The sequence below is a fragment of the Dermacentor albipictus genome, chromosome 2 (assembly GCF_038994185.2).
Source record: "Dermacentor albipictus isolate Rhodes 1998 colony chromosome 2, USDA_Dalb.pri_finalv2, whole genome shotgun sequence".
In the NCBI taxonomy this organism is placed as follows: Eukaryota; Metazoa; Arthropoda; class Arachnida; order Ixodida; family Ixodidae; genus Dermacentor; species Dermacentor albipictus.
In genome coordinates this window covers 128,864,088-128,887,075 of record NC_091822.1, presented here as the reverse complement: position 1 = coordinate 128,887,075, position 22,988 = coordinate 128,864,088, and the positions used below count along the sequence as shown (strand labels likewise).

Here is a 22,988-nt window from a genome sequence, read left to right as displayed (position 1 = left end):
GGCAAGATTTAACGCAACTAACCTGCACATTCAGAGAAAAATACTTGAGGCAGTGTTTGCTGCGCCGTCGCTGCCACCAGTGAAGCTTCGGGGATGGTCCTGGTTCTTATGAGTGGTGCTCAACGAAGCCGACGACACCTATCGGGCTTGCAGGAAGCTGTCATCCATGGATTCGAGTGCTTGATTTCCACGTGCGGTGTGAAGGTTGATAGGAAGCTGGACAAGATAACTGCACATTCAGAGAAAAATACATGAGGCAGTGTTTGCTGCGCCGTCGCTGCCACCAGTCATATGGTATATGAACCATAAAATCGCGTTCGTTTCATGCAAAGTTATCACGTATGTTTCAACTCAGTGTCAATTTCGTTCTCTTAGGACACCAGAAATGGTTGTATAGTGCTCTATATTGCTTTTGAGTGGTCGAAGAAGTACTTCCCTACCGTAATCGGGCACAAAACATTAGACATTGACTAGAAATCATCTCTAATGCTCCACCTTCCCCAATTCGCATCAATATGAACTTGATGCGACATGTTGTTTTCCTCGAAGAATAGGAAATTTTGCATATTCTGGCTGCATACCTTATTTAAACTACCATAAACATACATTTTGAAAAACTCGTCATTAAATGGCAATCTTTAAACTTTTTTCTCGCATCGGCAACATGACAAGTGAAGAGCTCTGTAATTCAGCAATAAGCGATGACGTCATAACTCTGTCAACTAAAGCTATTAGACATCTCATAGAACAAATATGGCGTAATGTACACCCTTCACAAAATAGCAACATATTGTGAATAGGTATTTTCCATAATGATCGCATTAGTTAGTAATTAAATTAGGTGTCAAAAATGTTAACTGAAGAGCGCGACACAAACACCTGTCACACACTCCGTGACCCAAGTTCGTACAAAGATGTTCCTTGAAGAGCAGCACAGACGGATTTACAGGTGCACAGTGCTTCAAGTCGGCGTGGCGCACACCCAGTGACGAAGTTTGTTCCCTGGGTATATTCGAGTGGATGGGTGGCACTCTTCAATGAACGTATTTGACAACTTCGTTAAATCGGTCCCCAATTGTCCCACTTTTGTCCCCAATTCTTCCCACTCCAGGTCTCTGAATACCTCCTGTAAACATACTGTGAATAGCACTGGAGAGATCGTATCTCCCTGTCTGACGCCTTTCTTTATTGGGATTTTGTTGCTTTCTTTGTGGAGGACTACGATGGCTGTGGAGCCGCTATAGATATCTTCCAGTATTTTTACATAAGGCTCATCTACACCCTGATTCCGTAATGCCTCCATGACTGCTTAGGTTTCGACAGAATCAAACGCTTTCTCGTAGTCGACGAAAGCTATATATAAGCGTTGGTTATATTCTGCACATTTCTCTATCACTTGATTGATAGTGTGCATATGGTCTATTGTTGAGTAGCCTTTACAGAATCCTGCCTGGTCCTTTGGTTGACAGAAGTCTAAGGTGTTCCTGATTCTATTTGCGATTACCTTAGTAAATACTTTGTAGGCAACGGACAATAAGCTGATCGGTCTATAATTTATCAAGTCTTTGGCGTCCCCTTTCTTATGGATTAGGATTATGTTAGCGTTCTTCCAAGATTCCGGTACGCTCGAGGTTATGAGGCATTGCGTATACAGGGTGGCCAGTTTCTCTAGAACAATCTGACCACCATCCTCCAACAAATCTGCTGTTACCTGATCCTCCCCAGCTGCCTTCCCCCTTTGCATAGCTCCTAAGGCTTTCTTCTTCTGGCATTACCTGTGGGATTTCGAATTCCTCTAGGCTATTCTCTCTTCCACTATCATCGTGGGTGCCACTGGTACTGTATAAATCTCTATAGAACTCCATAGCCACTTGAACTATCTCATCCATATTCTATCTATCTCATCAATGTGCTTTAATAAGCACAAAAGCAAGTTGTTACTGAACACGAACTATGCATTCATAAAGTACGTTCTACGTGCCGCACCATACGCACCATATGCGCTGTCAAATGGAGGAATCACTGACCTGCAAGGCGTTCATTGTACACATTCTGAAACGCATCGGTTTAGCCCTGCGATGGCACGTTAGCATGATTCCGCCAAGAGGGCAAAATTTCCCGCGGATATTACTTCGTCCGTTACCATTGCCGGGGCGCGGTCGATTGTGTACGGTGTTGCATGCGCGTTCATGTCACGAAATTGAGTTCCTCCTGTCCCACCTGGCCACAGCAAGATCCGGGAGAGCACGCTCCAGATAACGCAGCGTAACAAAACACGGAGACCAACGCAAACCTGCCCGCACGGCGTCTTTGCCACGGTATGAAACCTACGGAGCAACACCTGTGAGCGCACACAACCACAACAAAGCCGCCATTGTGGCCAGAAAGGTGTGGCCTCTACAGCAAAGAAATAAAAAAAAACATCGAGAAAAAGCAGAACCTACTACGTCATTTTCTCCACACTTTTCTCTTAGCACGCGGAGGGGTAGGGCCTCTCCTCAGTTTCCTTCCTCCATGGGCTGTCGCCTTTTCTCCCATAGCATGCGGTGAACTTTAGTTCCGTGATGCTTCACTTACCGTGGTAAGAAGGCACATCAGGCTGCAGTCAATGAATCTAAACGCAAAGTCAGAAATTGCAATCTGCCTCCTCGCCGGCGCGCTGTCGCCGGTGATGCGCGTGTTTGTTCAATAAAACACGACGATTCCTCAAGCTAGAATGTGTTTGTGCTCATAAACTCCGAATGGATTGGTGTGTCGCACGTGTCTCCATTGCGTTCTTGCAGTGGAGTGAGAATGCGCACATTTTTTTTTCCTATCACCAGACATCCAGCTCGCAAGACCTATAGCCCAAACGGAGAAAAGCAAAGAGAAGGCAGCGATAAAGATGACCTTCCTTTTAAAAAACGCGAAAACTGGGCAGCGGCCGATACCTGCAGTTGATGAGAACAGTTCAGTGGGCTGGCCTTATAAGGCATGTTTATTTTAATAAAAGACGATAAAAGCAGCCGATTCGACCTCACGGCCCAATTTGCGAAGCTCATTATGAACTTTTTTTAACGTGACTTCGGCAACGGTAATGCAATGAGACATAGCGATTGTTTAGTACTGCTGCGGAGCGCGCGCGTCCGAGCAGCCCGGTTACGCGCAGCGTGGCGTGGTTTCGCGAGTAACGTAAAGAAGAGAGGAGAGCTGGCCCGAAAGGAGGAGCAACGCCATGAGCAACGCCAGCTTCCGGCTTCACTTTAGCTGCACAAAGACTGACGTCAGGGTCACTCCTGAGTTTCCTTCCTCCATGCGACAGCCCGTTGCTCTAGTGCCATCTCGTACCGTTCGCAGCATGTCTTGCGCGGCATTACGCGTTTCTTCTCACGCTTACGCCATACCCTGCTCCGCTTTCGGCCTCCTGGTACCGCAGCATCGTCCTCTACACTGTCCTCCTCGCGCCTCTTCGCTCTCACCGATTTCCTCCTCCCTCGCTACCCTCCGCGCTTGCTCTCACCTTCCGCTGTGCTCGTTCGATCGGTTACGCCTTAGGACAACGCCGAAACTCGCCGCAGGAACGGGCATTGTTGAATCTGCGTAGGGCTTAGGGAATGCTCAGGTGGCTGGCGACAAGCTGAGGAGCAAGGAAATAACCGATGGAACCAAGATATTAGGTGCAACGTCAAGGCTAATAAGGGACAAAGAATTCAGATGAAGAGAAAACAAGTGTAGCTCATATTTCAGTTGAGAATAAAAGGAAGTAGAGTTGAGTACGTCATGTATTGCAAAGGCCCGACAGTCAATGGTCTATTGAAATTAGAAAATGTGTGTTAAATGGAAACGTGGTATATTAAAGCCAATGTTAGGCGACCGACGAGACGTTTGAACGCAGTGACATACGAAAAGCAAAGTTAACACGTCCTGCAACTATTCGTTCCCAATACACTGAAATTATAGTACAACTTAAGCACGACGTTCATAACGATGTCAACAAAACATATGGAGACAAGTGTTTGACGAAAACTAGCCTGGTAAGAGCTGTTCAAAGTAAAATGTGAAATGGACAGCAGCCAAGAACATATTAACAAGAGGTTTCGGCACCCATGCGGTATGCTTGCTCACAACCAATTGAACAAATTTAGGCTCCCATACGGGTGCCAAAGCCTGTTGTAATTTTTTATGTTCATGGTTAGCGTCCATTTTACATTTGACTGCAGCTACATATGACATTCCATTTAAAGAAAAGTTACCAGAGCCCAATTAACGATGTAATCGATAAGCGAATAGTATTAAACACCTGGAATATAAAAGATCTGATGCGGCTCTTCCAGCTGTATATGGAAAGCGTAGCAGGTGTCTTTTAGATATATGAGTGCTGAGCATATATAGTCCTCTATTGGTTTCTACATCCACAACGCGGTATTTTAAGCGCACTACAATTGTTCACATGGCGTACTTTCTGTCTGAGAAGTTTCCGTAAAAAGGTATTGCTGACCTTGCTTCGAGGCAGAACAATAGCTTGAAAATTCTATTGTTCTGACGTAGCTTGAAACGCGCCTCCGAGCATTCACCTATAAAAATGTAAAAACGTTGGACTTTCAGAGACTCCTTTTCTTGTCCTGAATAGCAGCTTAGCCGATCCTACCTTGCCATGTCTTCGTTGAAAATGCTGACCTGCTTTCTTAGAATCATGTTCATGCTGACGTATAAGTAAGTATTGATAAAACTAATGCCTGTAGTTATACAACCAGCAATTAACTAGTGTATTCTTGTACGCGTGCGCGCGCGCGCACGCACAAGTGTGTGTGTGTGTGTGCGTGTGTGTGTGCGTTTGTGTGTTTGTGTGTGTGTGTGTGTGTGTGTGTGTGTGTGTGTGTGTGTGTGTGTGTTTGTGTGTTTGTGTGTGTGTGTGTGTGTGTGTGTGTGTGTGTGTGTGTGTGTGTGTGTGTGTGTGTGTGTGTGTGTGTGTGTGTGTGTGTGTGTGTGTGTGTGCGCGTTGTAAGGGAAGTACGGGGCTTTGAACGCATTCAAAGGCAACCTGAGTACATTTTACCATTAATGCAGCAAGCTTGATCACGGCCAGCCCTCTGCTTGCCTGCATTCTAGTAAAGCAATATTTATGAAGCGTAACTAACTATGATATTTCTACAATGAGACTACTACCGATGGCACAGGCCAGCAAGAGCCTTCGCGAAGGGAGTTTTCGGGACGTAATGGCGCTGTCTTGCAGTAAGATAGAAGCACCGACTCCTATCTTGCAGCTAATGTCGCGATACTAGAACGCACCAAGTTTTCCACGGTGGTCTCTCTCTCAACTAACTTCCTTTATTCTTCATTGCTTTACAGGACACTCTGGTCCCTTTCTTCTTTCTCTAGTTCCGTGCACCAAATGTGCGCACCATGGGGCGGTCATGCCAAGAAACGAAGTTTCCGAGAAATGTTCAGCCAGTAAAATATTTAATGCTCAGAGGAAGCGCTATTCTTTGTCGTCGTCACTGGTTAAAGCAGCTTTGCACTGTAGGACATTATTCACTGCCACTCTTGCCGCTTTTTAGACTGATCAGCCTACTTTTGAAGTCGGCCGGTAAAATCGCTCATCGTATTTCTGCTAGGGGAGATGAAGGCGATAATGGCGTGCCCTCTGAGCGTAGCCGCCGCGGCATATTTGCCTTGGCGTGGTGCTTGCGGGGAGCAAACCGATATAATTAGAAAGCAAAACGAAATGCTTTGTGCGTGGGAGTCATCTGGCTGCTACAGAAGCGATAAGAAATTTTGCCTTCTCAGGGCACCAACTTTCAAGCGAATGTCTGCTTGAAGAGCCCCGCAGAATGGCATTGATCATAGAGATGGCTTCATCTAAAAATAAAATTTACTTGAAGCATCTTGAAAGCTGCATGAGTTGCATCCTCAGCCGCTACTAGTGCATAGTTGATCTATTTCTACATGCATTGAAATGCCGGCTAAATCACGCCACAACACAGGCTGAAGCATGCCATGACGTTTAGCTCATGGACGCAGGCGCGATAACAAAAGTCAGACAGATAAGAATGATAGATAAGAGACAGGTATGAGCTCCACACCAGTACTTTATAATGTGGTGAACGTTGTATAAATATGGATCCAGGATCTCAAAACGGTGCGATGTAATGTTAACGAATTTCTCTCGCATTTACCGCTACATCTTCTCTGTTTTTTTACTCCTTTTTATTTCCGTTAACGTGTGGTCTTTCTTTAGGTTTTCAAGTTAGTGTTGCGGCATTGCTAGAGCCCGTCACTCCACCTGAGTTTGCATACTAAGCGATACTTGCAGCTCCTTCCGGAAGCTTCAGCTATCGTTACGAGCTCTGACTTTCTGCGTCATTAGTTTAGAGCGGCCGGTCGGAATCAAGTATAGTTCGGTTTCGATTTAACCATCAGCCACTGTCTTCGCCGCTACCATTGCCACCTAAGTGCCGCTTTCATTCTAGATACTAACTATAAGCATGCTCAGTTCAGCTCTTTAAGCTTTCTTTGCCTACCCACCGCTTCGGTTTCGCTGAAGTACTTAAGCGTCGAAGATTTATTATTTTCGCCAAATAAACAACTTATACAGCACAGCATGTTCACCTCACACGCAGTACCAATGAGCGCACCACCATTCTGCGTAGTGAAACAATAATCGTGACATGATAGATGCCCCTATAGTATTCTCGTATATGTAAATTTAAGGTCAACCAGGAATAATAACATAGCGGACAATATTCAACGGTAACTCGTTACGGCAACTTAGTGGCCAAGGCGTTGCTGTCCTGAGGTCGAGGTTGAGGGTTCAATCCCGACTACGGTGGCATCATCATCATCATAAAAACTTTATTGTAAGACTGAGGAGTTTAAAGCACGCAGGCTCCTGGGCCCCCGCACGACCCCACTGCGCTCAAGCATTTATGTTGCTTTGCTCCATAACGCTGGCAGCCCGATCAGTAGCCATGGTCTGCACGACCGGGTCTCCAGAGCGCAGCAGGGTCTCCCAGTCCTCCCAGGTCTTCAGGTGCTCGAGGCCCCGCGGGGGAGGATCCGCCGGGCAATGAGAAAGGAGGTGGAGAGCAGAAGCGCGAGGTTCGGGACAGAGATTACAGGCTGATGTGAGGAAAAGTGGGTGATAGTGAGAAAGAGTCAGAGGAGATGGGAGAGTTTGAGTTTGTAATCGGCGCCAAAGGGTTGCTTGTCGATTGCTAAGGGATTTGTGCGGTGCGGGGTACAGCTGACGTGCCGCCTTGGAGGCATTCGTCAGATCGTTGAAAGTGTGCGCGCGCTCCTTCGTGAATCGCGGATCGGAGGCCGCAAGAGCCCGGTTTAAAGCACCTCGGGCTAAGAGGTTGGCGGCCTCGTTACCAGGATTCCCGCAGTGCGCGGGCACCCAAATCAGCTCCACATGACGGGGCGGGGGTGCAACGGGCGAGTCCAGTATGCAAAAAGCAGGGACGTGGACTCGACCTCGTGCGAAATTTAGGATTGCAGTTTTGGAGTCTGATAAAACATACCGTGCTTCTGTGCTGATGATAGGTAGGGCAATGGCGGCTTCCTCTGCAGCTTCGGGAGAGGTGCCTGGGGGGAGTGTGTGCGTTCCAATCGGAGAGAGAGTGTGATCCACCACGACAGCGACCGCTTCATCACCCTTGCAGGCTGCGTCTACCCATACGACGTCCGGTTCCGAGCCGTACTAACGGTGCAGCACTGTAGCTCGAGCTCTGCGGCGCTTATCGTGGTGGTCGGGGTGCATGTTAAGGGGGAGTGGCTTAATGAGCAGTTCGCGGTGTAAGGGTTTTGGTATGGGGCGTAATGTCGGATCGTTGGCTGGTATCCGGATTCCAAGGGAGTGCAGTATGTACCGGCCAGTGTCGGTTTGCGTGAGACGAAGGTATTGTGCTTGGCGGTGCGCGTCTACAAGTTCCCCGATTGAGTTGTGGAGGCCTAATTGTAAGAGTCGGTCGGTAGGTGTATTTATGGGAAGGTGGAGGGCGACTTTGTATGCCCGGCGAATAAGAGTGTCCATGGCGTCAGTTTCACGATGAGAGAGCTTGAGATAGGGGGTGGAGTAGAGCACACGGCTAAGTACAATAGCGTGAACAAGTCGGCATAGATCACGCTCCACCCGCCGTGGTTGCTCAGTGGCTATGGTGTTAGGCTGCTGAGCACGAGGTCGCGGGATCGAATCCCGGCCACGGCGGCCGCATTTCGATGGGGCAGAAATGCGAAAACACCCGTGTACTTAGATTTAGGCGCACGTTAAAGAACCCCAGGTGGTCGAAATTTCCGGTGTCCTCCACTACAGCGTGCCTCATAATCAGAAAGTGGTTTTGGCACGTAAAACCCCATAATTTAATTTTTTAGATCACGCTCCCTCATGCCTCTGTGGTGGCCCGAGACCCGGCGGATAAGGTGCGAGATCGCCCACTACGGTGGCCTGATTACGGTAGGCCGAAACGCAAGAACGCTTGTCTAGTTAGACTGAGATGCACAGCTCGGAGTCTGCCACTGCAACGTGTCTCATAATCATATCGTGATTTTGGCCCATAGAACCACAGAATAATATTTTTTGTTCTACTGGTTCTTTGACATCAAATAATTTCTTATATTCTGGTTACCATACTAATGCGCAACAGGGTGTGAGCCACTGCATATTCCTCGTTATATAGCAAGTAAGCTTGTAGAAAAATAATGGCAGTCAGTACTACTCACTTTTGTGTCTAGACACAGTGGTTCTAGACTGCATATAGGTTATTTTAAACAATACAGGTTTTTTTACATAGAAAGTCTATAAGCGCAGCCAACATGATGTTCTTGCAGACAAGTTCCCAGTCGATGCAGACATACTTTGCCGATAATAATGTGAGCTTCAGTAGATTACTTAACAAAAAAATGTTACTGCTTTTATTAGTGCGTTGGGGGCAGTGTAAATGGCGAATTTTAGGAGTAACATCTTAATGCGCCCTACATCTAAAGAATGAAATTTGAAGCCACACTTAATTCGAAATAATTATAATCGAATTTCAGCGATAAATTTACGCACTATCGAAACCCAGTGTCGAGGGAGCGCAGAGAAAGCGGCCAATCTCACGTTAACAGCGGCAAAGTATGTCTGCCACGCCTAGAAACTCGTTCCAAGAACGCCACGGTCACTGCTCTTACTTCTTTTTATTAAAGGAAATCTGCATGGCATAAAGAAAAGCACCCTGTGTATATTCAGTTGGCAGTACACCCGAAGAGTCAAGCAGCCCGCTAGAATGCTATCTCAGGCAGACCTCTATGCTGCCTTCCTTCAAATAAACCCTCTTTCTTTCTCTGCTCGGGGAGTTGGTGAACTTTCTTTGCTAGCAAAATTTCTCCCCCAATAATTACAGAGACATTAGAGTGCATTTCGAAATAATTTTCACGATCACGCGAAACGTTCAAAAAATTGTCAATGACGAAGCTATGAAACACAAACAAAGCTAAGCTTTCGCCGATGATCTACTATGTTGATTTACTAGGGCCCATATATCAGTTTAGTCACTGCTTCCACATAAAGAACCATGAGAATGTATTAAGAAGTATGCATTACTGCATTTCTCGCGAATAAGGTGTTTAAATGGGAGAGTATTGAATTTCAGTACAAGTTTTAGTGCTCTATTCATATTAGGGTGCAAAGTTTCCATCATTAGTGACTCAAATAATGATACGTACACCACAAGAACTCGATATTAACAGTGGCAGACGCGCAGAGCAGCAAAGTCACTGCTATTGGGGGGTCTGCTCATGTCTGCCTGAAATGACTGACTGTGATTGACATTTACCTAGAATCTTACAAAAATATTTTTTTTTTGTTCATCTCAGTTGATGCCTTGGTAATATAGAGCTGTGAAAAGAAAGCCGTCAACAGCACATATTGAAGAGAATATTGTTGAGACTTCGGTTTTGACAAATCTGCTCTGCCTTTATGGCGTCCTGCTCGGCATTAGTGTGCGTTTCTCTGAAAAAGTCCATGACATCCACCAGCAGCTTAAAAGCCGCCATCTCACAAGTTCGCCACCCTCTACGGATGTACTTTATGAATGTGTGCAGCCCGGCGTAGCGTCGGGCTTCAGGCCTCTCCGCCTTTTGTGATGACTGCTCCACACATGCATCTATGCTACAAACAATTCAGTGGTGTCCAAGCAATTACTTCACTTTTACGCCCTTATTAAGGTGGGCTAAAATTATAAAAATGTGAAGGAAATAAAATAGAGCTCCATCGATAGAGAAGACACCCATAGGCAAAATGGGGTTAACAGGAACCTTAACAAAAAGGTTCGATCAACAAAATGTGCCAGATCAAGATGATATGCAATGGTATCCCCTTTCAGGTGGCATGCCGGAAACGTCACCTAGCACATGTGAGCTAATCAAGGTTAACATGTCTATTGTAGAATAGTATTCTGCAACTCCATACTTATCTAGAAAGCTTACCCACCCCTGTAACAAGCCCGCCATCATATAATTCCAGATTGTTTCCACAATTACTTCAAACATCTCTACCTCTTCTTCCTTGAGACGTAAACGCCAGCGCTTCTGGAAGGTTGATTTTGTTCACGGGTCAGGTTTGATGGATATTTTGGCATTAAGTTAACGTGTGTTTAGCAGTCGCTGAATTTCGTCGACAGTAAACCCATGCATCGCCCTGTTGTATGTTCCTTTTTACCTCTCTCATTCCTGTATTTTAATATCCACAGACAGCCAGGTCAGGCTTCAGAATGTAGGGCACTGCCCTTTTCTTGTCGTACAAATTTTCTTCCCTTATTTCGTGCTTGTCGTTCTACGTACATGTCCATTAACTTTGTTGTTTCTCTCATGTGCATCAAATTTACCAGCTATGTCTTTCTCGCTTTTCTTGTGATGACTCCATGTTTTTGTGTGCACTTATCAGTACGAGGTACTTTGCTGTTAACATTTACATTTCGTCCTGTATTCTTTCTCGGCGCTTTTGATTCAGAGATGTTGGTGCTGCGTAGCCGCTCATTTGTAATAGTCCACATTCTTGAGTTCTTTCTCAAACCTTATTATTCTGCTCTCTCCCTATTTGACTTCTAAAGCCTTCTGGGCCATACCATAGGCCTTGGGCTGCGTAATTTTTGCTTTACATAAATGTCCAAAACAAATCGGCTTAACCCATTTACTTAACTTGCAATTCCGATAATGTTTATCATTTTAAGGAAAAAATAACGGTGTTAAATGTCAGCGCTGGCAGCATTACTATTTTCCCAATTCCGCTCACCACCTCATACTTATTTTACCCCCAAAGTGCACCCTAATACGTGTTCTAGTTCACGATAACCTAGTTCTGGTTCACTATAACTCTACGCCTTTTTTTTTTGATGGGAGTGTATATAGGCTTTTATTTCGTTTATGCAAACACCCACGCATATATTTCTCGTCTAGCAGCCCAAATTGCTGTTCAATTATTAGAAATTTTGCACTCATCTCTTTATGAGAGACCAAAATGTCAAATTTCGCTGTGGCAAAGTTAGGACCATGATATAGCACTTCTTTGCCACATGTATTCACAAATTTTATAAATATATACAAAATGTTAGTCCTTGTCCTTTTTTGCACCAGCCGCCGTTATGCGTTACGCATATAAATATTACTTGGTCTGTTTTTCCTGAGCACCAGTGGGCAAACCTACAGGTGTCGCCGCCACCACCATCGTCTTCACGCTATTCTTTATCAGGAATCGACGCCCGATAGAGAAGGGAGAGTAACTGATGGGCCTTGGAACGCTACTTCATCGACATTCATCTCCTCCCCCCATTCAGGAGGGAGCAATCAGCGCGTGCATGGTCATTAATCCACACCGCTACCTTCAAGAGGCCACTGCGTGATACCCAGATTCATGCCAGGACCTATCGCATACCCTGATAGTGAAAACTTTCCGCAACTCTACGCGACACTCGCTCCACACCAGCGAGTGCCGTGTATCCTTGTGTTCCTCCGCCTTGTGACCGTCAGTCAGCTGCCCCCCTTTGTGCGATGATTAATCACCAGCTCACCCAACTTTTCATATTACTTTCCACAGATAAGGAGTAGCCCGCTCCATACTTTCCATTGACAAATTTTAGAGTGGTCCGTGGGTGCGCGGAATGGCCTACAATTCACAGCAACGACCCGAACGATTGGACAACATACAACACGCTCAATACGGTCGGTCTCCAACATGCCGAGAGGCTACACAGGTGGCGTTTTGCTGCCTCCAGCACTTCCCTCCATAAGGTGAAGCACGGCGGTAAATTGAGGCAAACCATCCAAGCACTCGTAACATGGCTAAAAGCACTGGCTATGCTGGCTACGCTGGCCACGCTGCCTTGTAGCGCTGGCTATGCTTCGTCCTTGCTAAGGTGGCCAATATTGTATTGCGAAAGCAATTAGACGGTTACGCGACGTACATTTCTTTAGCGGCCTTTGTGTTGCCCCGCTGTCGACGGTGCGATCGCAATTGCTGCGGAAGTTTAGATAGTCTTCAGAAAGCCGGAGTACGTTTGTGTGCAAAAGCGACAAGGTGAAGGAAACGTACCGTGAACGCTCCGCTCGGTCGGCTCGGTCGTGCTGCCCGGCCAGCGTTTCCGCATTCTGCAGTTCACGTGAGCATTTGGCGCACATACACTGCAAGCTCAGTACCGGTCCTCCTGAGCTGGCGTGTGCATGCACTGCTCCGAACCGAACGCACGATTAACGTTAAGCTGTGCATTGTGTAGTATTTCACTTTGTGGCTGACTAGCCGGTGGTCCGGTCGGTCTCGTTTCATGCATCATCAAGGTTCGACATCTCCAACGCACCTGGCTGTGCTGCTCATGACGCCTGTTTTGTCAAGCGCCTGGTAGCTGCCAGGACGCTGTTACCTGTTCCCGGCAGCGGTTGCCTTGCGCGCTGCGTCACGCTAACATGTGTCACCCCCGTATGGTTAGAACACCGTCCGATGAGTTCAAATACCACGGGTAAACTTGCGATCGCTGTCACTGAGCAACACAGACATGATTTTTTTTCTCTTCCAGATCCGATATGACCAATGCGTACCCACATTACTGGAGTTTGCCGGTGATGTGCAACAGACAAGCGGTAAGACATAATGCAACAGTTACAATCGATGTATTTAATATTTTCATTTTTTGCAGAAGCCATCGTACGCAACTGCTCTCGTTAAAATTCTGTATTGTTCGCCTTTAACTGTAAATTCTTAGTATATTTATTAGGCGTGCTTCATAGTCGCCATGAGCATTGTATAATCCTTACTGCTCGACTCAGTCTTTCTATACAGCACATCCCAGCTAACATGTCTCAAACTTCACAGGAAGATCGATGCTTTTTGAACGAGTGAAAATAATACATGTGGTTCACAATACCACCAGCATTTTGTTGTTCACCCGAACTTCAGTAAATAAGAAGAACTGCATAACTCTGTGATTGCCCCGACGCAAGGACCATGTTTATTGCTAAGCCCATTGCGTATCTGGCAATATGCCACTTGGTATATTAAAACAGACATGTTTTGCATTCTCGTGTGCCGCAAATAAAAGGTACCTCCAAGATGCGTACACTTACTGGAATAAGCAAAGTTTGTAGAACAGCCACCTGACTGTACAAAACCGTGGCCACTGTACACCAAAATATACCAAAGGCTGGGAAATGGCACTGGTATGCAATGTTTTTATATCAGCATGATAAATATTCAATGATGTCTGTACCATCAATGAATGATATCTGCACAATATTGACGGCATACTTACGTATGTACATTATTGGACACAAATTTTGGCGATGCCCAGCACAGCAGCAAGGCCTACTCCTATATCTGAAGAGAAGGGCCTAATTTATAAGCTGGCAAGAGGCAGAAACTATTGCATTCGAATTGTAAATCAGGATTCACATACATTTTGTCGATCATAAACGAGGATCTCTCATGTTTTCAGTAGAAACTTTTGCGAACAACTGTCCTCGTTTGCAACTGTTGCATAGCTTGCGTCGTATGCCGACTGCCTTTACTTATACTGATGCATCAAATTACCCATTGAGCGAAAAAGCCGGCGGAATCTGTAGCAACGAAACGCGCCGTCACGTCACGTCAAGAGCGCGCCTCGACGGACCAGAACGGCGAATCGGAGCACCTTCTGGGCTGCGACAGCGCGCCAGGTCTTGCGCGAGGAGAGAGGGCATCGCCGCGATGCCATATCACTTGCGCGCGTCGACAGAGCAGGTACGGCGACACGACATCGCAGGGCGATATGGGTTATCTTAGGCGTGGTAGTCACGTGGCACGTTTCCTGGGTCTTTTGTCGCGCAGGACGTCGGCTCGGTGGCATGCCGCGTTGGCACCACAGGTTGATGCTGCTGGCTGGCTCGGGCAACACGTACTGCTATGGCACATTAATCTCAGCGAAAAACTCTAAGGTCCGCTCAGCGGCGTTCAGTTGGACATAAATGCTTTCGCATGCACAGCTCATAAGTGCTTAGGTGTCCTCGTATTATTTAGCTATATAGAATAATCTCTGAACAGATTTCTCCATCGCAGAGGTAGTTTCCCAAACGATGTACTGAGAGTGAATTTCACTGTCTGATGCGACGAAGGTGACATCATCTGCATATAAATAGACATGTGCCTCCTAATGGCGTGGAATGGAACAAATCAATTTGTACACTGCCTTTATTGTGCCACACTCAGATGCTTCCGTTGTCGACCTCTTTAAATTCTTGCCTCTTTTCCTACTCTTCTGTTAGGGCATGTATCAACTTACAAATACTCATTCAGCTGCAGTGACGAAGAACCAGCTCATAGTCACTGGTATTTGGCCAATTTAACATCCCCAATGGCTCGAGTTATATATTCGGGCACATTTACAATCACACCTGCCCCCCACACTAGCAGTCACACGGCATCAGCCGGCAAGCACAACGTGGAGGGAAGCTGCAAATAATGCTTCTGTACGAATACTTGGCAGTCGAAGTACCTCAGTTATTGATATGACACCACGAACTTTCGGAGGAAACATTGTGGCACCTCGTATCAAAGTGTGGCTGGCGTCATGAAAAAGCCACCCTAAATAAAGCAATACATTTGCATCGACAAACTCAGCAACTTTGCCAAAGCACCAGATCTAGTATGCCTTCCAGCAGCACTAATAGCAGGCACATTCTCTCGCCCGCAGGACTTGCGCACGCTCTTTGGGGCAATGTAAAGTTTTCATGGATTGCGCAATGCCTAAACAATGGTGTGTTCTATCTCATTGAGTTAAAGTATGCCTTATCTCAGCTAACTTGCAAGGCATGCAGAATGACGAGCATACAGTACATTTATTTAAAATAAATCGACATGTATAGTTGCCACAAGTACAATTGGAGGGTACGTTCCTGCTTGCCAAAGTAAATAACACGTCCTTATTTAATAAACAAAGCTAGAGACATGTTTACACCAAGAATAGGCTATTTTCTTAAGGAAGAAATGTAGGGTTGGTAAAAGTATGTATCTTACAAAAGCGTCGGAGAACTGGCACAAACGTTTTGAGTATACCGGTTGTTGCTGCGACGACTTTAGCCAGCTTTCAAAAATCACCGGTGGCAGATACCACATTTCTAGTTATTAGGTTGAATTTCTTAAACAGGCGAACATTATTTGCATGAGAAATCAAATTGCATATTCGACTATTTAAAAAAACGGTAATGAACTTTGAATTGTAACTTGATGGCAAATACTACAAATTACGAACTGTAGCCGACGAGTTCCCAACGCATATCCACTTAGAATGCATTTTCACAATGTTACTAATATTGGGGTAATAATTTCCGATATCGGCGACGAAACACATGGGCGTCACAACTACTTTCGTGCTTCAATGCGTAACTATTTTTTTAAGTAAATGGCACAACCATGCATTTTTACCTCAAGTTTGACTGTGCATATCTCGAAACCAGTGCCATCCACAGTATTCGCTCCAAATGGATATGCCTTGCATGCTCACTGGTTACATTTCGCCAATTGCAATGTATACCATAAATATAGTTAGGCCAAAACATAATTAGTAATATTTTCTTAATGAGTCAATCATGTATTTTGCTTTCTTTGGCTGGTAATGTTCACCTCTTTGAGTGAACCAGCTCAAGGACTAGAATTGTGCTATCTACCACAGGCAAACCTTAAAAATTTCTTAATGTCTCGCGGGCACACCTGGTATAATCAGCTCACGATAAATGACACCAACTTTTTCACTGCGTCAGTATTCACTTAGATGTTGTACTGTAATCTATCCGCTGAATTTTTTCTTTGTCATTCTCGTTTTCATATCCTGCGAGTATACCTTGTACGAGGGATTACCCTCGCTTAACAGTTTTTTTTTTTTCAGAGGCGCTCAATAAGTTTCCTCTAAACCTTACCATTAGGGAGAATGTACTACATTATTGCATGCATCAGTTGGCAAAGTATTCTTTTTGGTGAAGTTTCGCCTGCTCACTTGCGTTGTTTTCTTTAAATCCTCTCGAGCAGTTTGCACCAGTTGGATGATGGCGTTTTCTGCTAAGAAACAGACACAGAAACTATGCAAATGGGGCATGAAGTCATCCGAGAAGGTGCTGTGAAGTCGGCAATGGTGCAGAAAAGGATTTTCACGTTCAGATGCAGCGCCCTGTCTCTTTAAGAGGAACCACAATTTGGGCATGCGTTGACAAGAACTGAAGAAAACAACATTAAACAATTCGTGATGGAATAATGTTTTATTGCCATCGAACAGCACACCCGTTTAAAGTATGGACAGATATTGTTAGAGGTCTATCGCAGGATTCTGAAAAAGATCGCAGGCAGTCACTCAGTGTGAAATTCATTTTTCGTTTGCTTTTCGAGGATCAGCGAGCTAGCCGCAGATAACTTCAAAGCGAATAGTCAGGGTAGTGGGGAGATTTCCATAAAATATTCACATATCATACATACATTGACGAATCTACGAAAAGTTATTTCTTTATTTGCAAAAAATAAAAGAACTTTAATTCTAGTATCCGTTTATCTTAAAGAGCTGCAATAGAGATATTCTCAAGCGAAAATAGAAGTACACCATTTCTGACAATTCCAGCTGGAGAGAAAATTTGTGGACATGCCATTACTCACCATTGCGCTTTTCTGTAGCTAAAATTCTTCGGTGGTGAAGGTCGCGGCACGGTTTTGTGTTCGGCCATCTGCATAGTCGCGACGCAGTTAAGTGCGATCTTGACTGTGCGATGCCAGAAGTTTATGCCTGTGCAAATTCAACTTGGTACTGTTCGTTACACACGAGCTTGACCCGTTCCGTTCTGCAAGCGCACCGACGAACTTGACAGAAAGACTCATCACTCCTGTGATTCTCACTCTATTCTGCACGCGTTATCTGGGGCCCGCCAATCACCGATAAAAGGCCAACTTCTCCGCAACAGCTTGCTGGCCTGCGTTGGCTGTTAAACCAACCCAGCACTCTTTCGCCTGGTGTCGGCCTCCGAAGTTACGGTTTAGCACCACGTTGACGCACATCTGAATGGCATTTTGTGAACTGCAGGCGCTTTGAATCTATCTATCTATCTATCTATCTATCTATCTATCTATCTATCTATCTATCTATCTATCTATCTATCTATCTATCTATCTATCTATCTATCTGTCTGTCTGTCTATCTATCTATCTATCTATCTATCTATCTATCTATCTATCTATCTATCTATCTATCTATCTATCTATCTATCTATCTATCTATCTATCAATCGATCTATCTATCCAGCCACCCACATTGTGATGCGTCGTGGTCATTTTCTCGAGTGGGTATAGATAAGAATATGCAAGGGGGAATGAAATGCATGCACACATAATATGAATGACATGTTATGACATCAAGGGCATCACATGCATATCATGGAGTTTATGTGATAAGATAAATAGTACGAATGACCTGATGCTTTCTTTAGCTCGATATATATGAGGATAAGAATAACATGCAGACATGGACAACATGGCATAAATGTCATGCCATGGATGATATCACTACATATCGACAGAGACAAGAGGGCAAATTGAACATATGCATGCAACTACTAATTTACCAATTGTAAATTATTTCAGTAAGATAATTGGTTTTAAGGAAGCGTACTACCACTCAATAATGCTAGCAAAGAAAACAGCGAAACCCAACAAACTATAAGAACAAAATCGGTCAATAAAGGAACTGCATATGTGATCACTGGGACGCAGCACTGGGAATGATCCGATCATTTCAAACAGAAAAGTAAAAAGCAATTTATTCTAAGGAAGGCACACTCAAAGCACACTAAGGCATTTTTTTCCTTTCCTTAAAGTGAGAGGTTTCGATTGCCTCTCATTTTACTTTCTTCTTCAATTTTTTCATGACATGGCTTCTGGTTCTTTAGAAAACTGCGGAATCATCAGTTGCATTTAAAAGTGAATATTCTGCCGTAAGGAAAACTGTGCGCAGGCAGGAACTCAGTAAGGTGAAGTTGAATATTAAATCCTAAGAATTCATTGGGCGTACTTCTGCCCGAATGAAAACTAGACAATAACTCTTCGGCGGTCATGAGAACGAGCGCCATCGTTGTTAGTCGATGGAACGACACCGCAGTCGCCGGTTCGTTATTTATACATCCGTCGGCGGACGATGTCAATGCAGCACTGGTGACGAAGAACACTCTCGAAAGTACCGCAATCATCTCCGAGTACGCTTTCAAACAGATATGACGGGCCCAACTGCTCTAGAAAGAGCTAGAGCGTTCGCAACATAGGAATCATTTTCTAGCGCGCCGTTGCGTGAAAAGAGAAAAGCGATAACAAAGCGGTACTTTCATAGGGCCCGATCAAAACATGAAATAAATGCACGTGGCATATAGGTACTTCAGGTAATCGTGCGCTGTGTAGTTCGCTTACGTCGTGTGAAAAAAATCACACTGCATTTGAAAATTAAGGCATGTCTAGGAATAACACATGTGACATAACATTATCACAAATTATTGCGCTTTGGGACCGAGCTGGGTAGCTTTATTTTTTTCCCGCGTTCTATAAATTACAAGTCTGTCTTGTTACTTACGACTTGAGAAAACGGGTTCCATCTTGCATTAACACTTTTTTTCCAGCCCTGCACTCCTGCTAATGTCGAGCGTGACTGCGGTCGGGGCTGCCGCTGCGTGTACTACAGGCCTCCTGGCGAGCAGTCCAAGACAGGGCCGGCACAAATGACTTGCTCCGCCTGAGAAAACTCAAGTCTGGTAATAAAAATTCCCGTCGCACGAAAATAAACCGGAAGAACTTGTAAATTCAGAAAGGGAAATGTTGTGGAAGTTCTGCCTTACCTATTAAGTATGTGTATGTGCATGTATGTGTGCACGTCGGCATGTGTACCATTCTTGTCTTGATTTCTTTAACAAATCCACAGTATTCTTGATTAGCGTCGCAGGATCGCAGTAAAATAGCCCCCGATACACTTTTGAGTGGTTGAAATAATAAATATTTGGCAAATAATTAAAGTATGTACTGTAAAACTTTCCCTGATATTAATAGAGAGTTTTAGCAGTGCCGTAATACGGTACGGTATTACCGTTCCGTACTAACTTACCGCCATGACCGAAGACGTTTTACCTGCGTGTGCCGCTCGATGCGTACGGTAATGTGATAATGATTGGGGCTTTGCAGAATACAATAACCATGTGCTGAGCGCGAAATATTCATTTTCACGAATACCTGAAAGCTTTGGCTTGTCCATACACGCATTGTTCTTTGCAGAAGTGCCCGGCTACGACGAACGTAGACGCCAGTCACAAGGGCGGTAGCGGCATCTTGTGACACTTCGTCATGCAACACGTGAAACCTTTTGTTACATACGCGTTCTTATCTAATGCATACATGAAAAAGGGTTTGTTTCTTGTAAATTACACTGTTTCTGACACTTTACACCTGCAGATAACTAGAATGTAGTTGGTTACTGCAAAAAAAAAAAAACTCTGCGTCCACTCTAAGTAAGCTCTGCATCGTTAGATGGCGCCACCAACCTGAGTTTTTTTTTATGCCAATGTTTACTTGTTTCCGCTTCGTCGATCCACAGAAGGTGATTTCATGTGTCCTATCATGGTAAAAACAGCACGCGAGACGTCGTCATGCACGGCGTGGACTCTGTGGCCAACGCCAGTCATCACTGTGTTGGTTTGGTGCGGCTAGGCTTGCAAAACACGGTGCAAGCCTATCCTTGCCGACTCCTTAGCGCCTAGTATGCCGTACGGAAAGTCTCTCCGTACGGTAAAGTGCGCGCATGCGCAGTCTTCGGCCGGTACGGTATTTCCGCGCTTTCCGTAGGGTAACTTGGCGCTGCTAAAAGTCTCTATTACCCATATCATGGACCTTACTTTCTGCAAATTGAAACATGACGTCACCTTTCCCCCTAATAGAAAGTGTGAAAGACGTACGTAAGTTTCACACTTCTATATTTCGTACTGTGCAATAGGTAACTTACTATAAAAGCCTGTAATTACTTATGCACTTCACACTTCCCTCACATGTCCGCCTGGGTCCACATTCTCGGTGCCACATTCAGCTTTCACAGGAAAGCAGTCAAATATATATGATGCCGCTGAGAAAATATTCATACCGCCCAGGACTATTTGCAAGAGCAAGTTACTGTGTATTTATTCAATTTATTCCAGCACAACATTTGCTTATATGTGCATACTTGTGACAAAATATATATAAGTTACGAATATCATGCAGTAAAGTCAGAAAATTGGGGATACATTCGATGCACGTGAGATAACGACTCAAAATTGAGAGGAAACGAGTTATCAGTAGTAATTTGGAAAGTTCCTGATTAAATACAAGTAATAAAGTATCACACACACCCCTCAATTTGAACCTAAAGTTAACTATGCGCCATGTTATTTTTATTTCAGCAAATACGCTGAGAAAAGGTCCATGGGCTTCGCTTCGCAAAATGCCAGAGTAATGATAGGTATACCGTCCGACAATTTCTAGGTTGTATGACATGAGGAAAGCGCTGAGGAAAGTGGGCCGCTTTCGGAGATAGCGAGAGGGCGAGCTCTCAGAAGAAAACAAGACGAGGAAGTGGCATAGGGCTCGCGCGCGGGACGTTTCCAAGAACTGGCTGACTTTTCAGCGGGAGAAATGTCCGTGCTATTGTGACCTAATGGTTAGAGTACCAGGCGACTCTGCTCGGCGGCTGAGGTTAGATTCCACGGCCGGCAATACATTATTTTGCTTTTACGAAAGCAAGGTGAGACAGGAACCTACGTACCTACCGCAAAGTGCAAAGAAAGAGGCAAATAATGTTTCGCACTAATAATTGTCTCATGGAACATGCAGTGTACACTGTACACGATGCCTGAAACTATGACAGTGTTTTATTCTTTGCCATGGCGAGAGCTACTTATTACAAATTTTGTCGCGGACAAAAGCAAAACAAAGAAGACCTGCCCAAAATGTCGTATTTTACCGGGCCCGTCCTCTTGAAAAACTGTATAAGCAGTACGCTTTGTGATTTATTTATTGGGCTGGAAATGCACTTATTATGTAGGAGCCTAACGACGAACGAGTGCGCTTAGACACCCCATTCGACATTGTCTGTCTTTCGAGTAAAGCGTGCCGCAGTGCGCAATGCTGATACATCCTCTACACCGGTTGCTGAGTGGCCTATATCAATGATATACGAATCTCTGTGTTTGCTCAAATGTTATAAATGTCTTCTGGTTCCTGAGTTCAGTGTTTGTCAAGCACGTGTGTGCGTGTGCGTGTTTGTAATGAAGTGTCCCGTAAGCAGCATTCTTTCATGCGTGTCAAAGCCACGACAGTTTTCAACCATGGTATTCTCCATTAGGACGAATAATGTTGCTTTAATTTTCCTATGTCGCCAGGTTGGTCGAACGCATAGTTAGCGCAGCAAAGACAGGACGACGAAGTTTTATTTACCAAAGAACGAAATTGGGAATTGAATTCTCTGGTTTCACGCGCCAATATCCCGCTTCTATTATGAGGTAACTCGATTAATTTTGACCACCTGGCAATCATTAACGTTTCCCCAATGCACAGGACACAGGCGTTTTTACATTTCGCCCTCATTGAAATGCGGTCGCCACGACTGGGATTCGATCCTACGACATTGTGCTTAGCAGCGCAACACCATAGCCGCTAAGCAACCAGAGTAGTTTGCCAAAATATGTATTATACGATATCATAAATAATGCCTACACGACTGGTTAGATATTGCGCCTAATTTTATTCTAACGTTCTGGTATCTTATGCATTAAACGTATCCTACCAATGGAACAAGCACTGGGATCTTACATTGTTACGTAGGCACCTAAGTGTCCGGAATGTCTGAACGTGTGGCAATGAGGGAAGGCAGACAAGCAATGCTGCGTTTCTCTGCGGTTGTAACACAACCATTGTCAATCATGACCAGACTTGTACGTAACAAATTACGTTATTAAATACTTGCTAAAACCCAGATTCCGGTAGTTTTGTTGTGATCGATCGATTACGCTTTCTTTTTTTCCTCGGTAACGTTCACTGCAATGCAGTTGCTTATTGCGGTAACCAATTACATGAAACCAGCTACTTTATTAATGAGGCAAGCTGTAACAGGCGACGCAGTTTTGAGCACATGAGTTCGGTGGAAGCTATAATTAAATACCTGCGCTCGTGTAATGCAGCAGCATCTCGGATGCACATGTCATGTTAAGCGAATACGGGAGCACAGTGTTTGTTACCTCAATTGAACTGTAGGGCAGATGTCGGCTGACAATTTGAACTGGTGCTGCTACGTCTCGACAGTGATGACCACTTCGGACACTGATGCCAGAAAATAATCTGTGGCCAATTTTTTTCACTTTTCCATTCGGTCTAGCCGGTCATTTTTGTTCATTTTGTTTGTACTTCTCTAAGCCTCCGCGACAATGAAGCGCTGCGCTTCACAGGGAAACCAGGCGCGAGCATCCTGGCA

The 22,988-nt window shown here is 44.9% G+C and overlaps 2 long non-coding RNA genes across 2 annotated transcripts in view; one reads left to right on the top strand and one right to left on the bottom strand.

Moving 5' to 3' along the window:
• LOC135897375 (uncharacterized) overlaps positions 1 to 176 on the bottom strand; it is a 72,123-nt gene extending 71,947 nt beyond the window's left edge. The window contains exon 1 of the long non-coding RNA XR_010563030.1: positions 23 to 176. This is a non-coding gene — a long non-coding RNA (uncharacterized lncRNA). The remainder of the gene's footprint in view (positions 1 to 22) is intronic.
• A 4,380-nt stretch (positions 177 to 4,556) lies between these two features.
• LOC135897405 (uncharacterized) lies at positions 4,557 to 19,291 on the top strand. The gene is made up of 3 exons (XR_010563036.1): positions 4,557 to 4,692; positions 13,026 to 13,089; positions 19,120 to 19,291. It is a non-coding gene; the product is annotated as an uncharacterized lncRNA (long non-coding RNA).
• Positions 19,292 to 22,988: the final 3,697 nt, after the last annotated feature.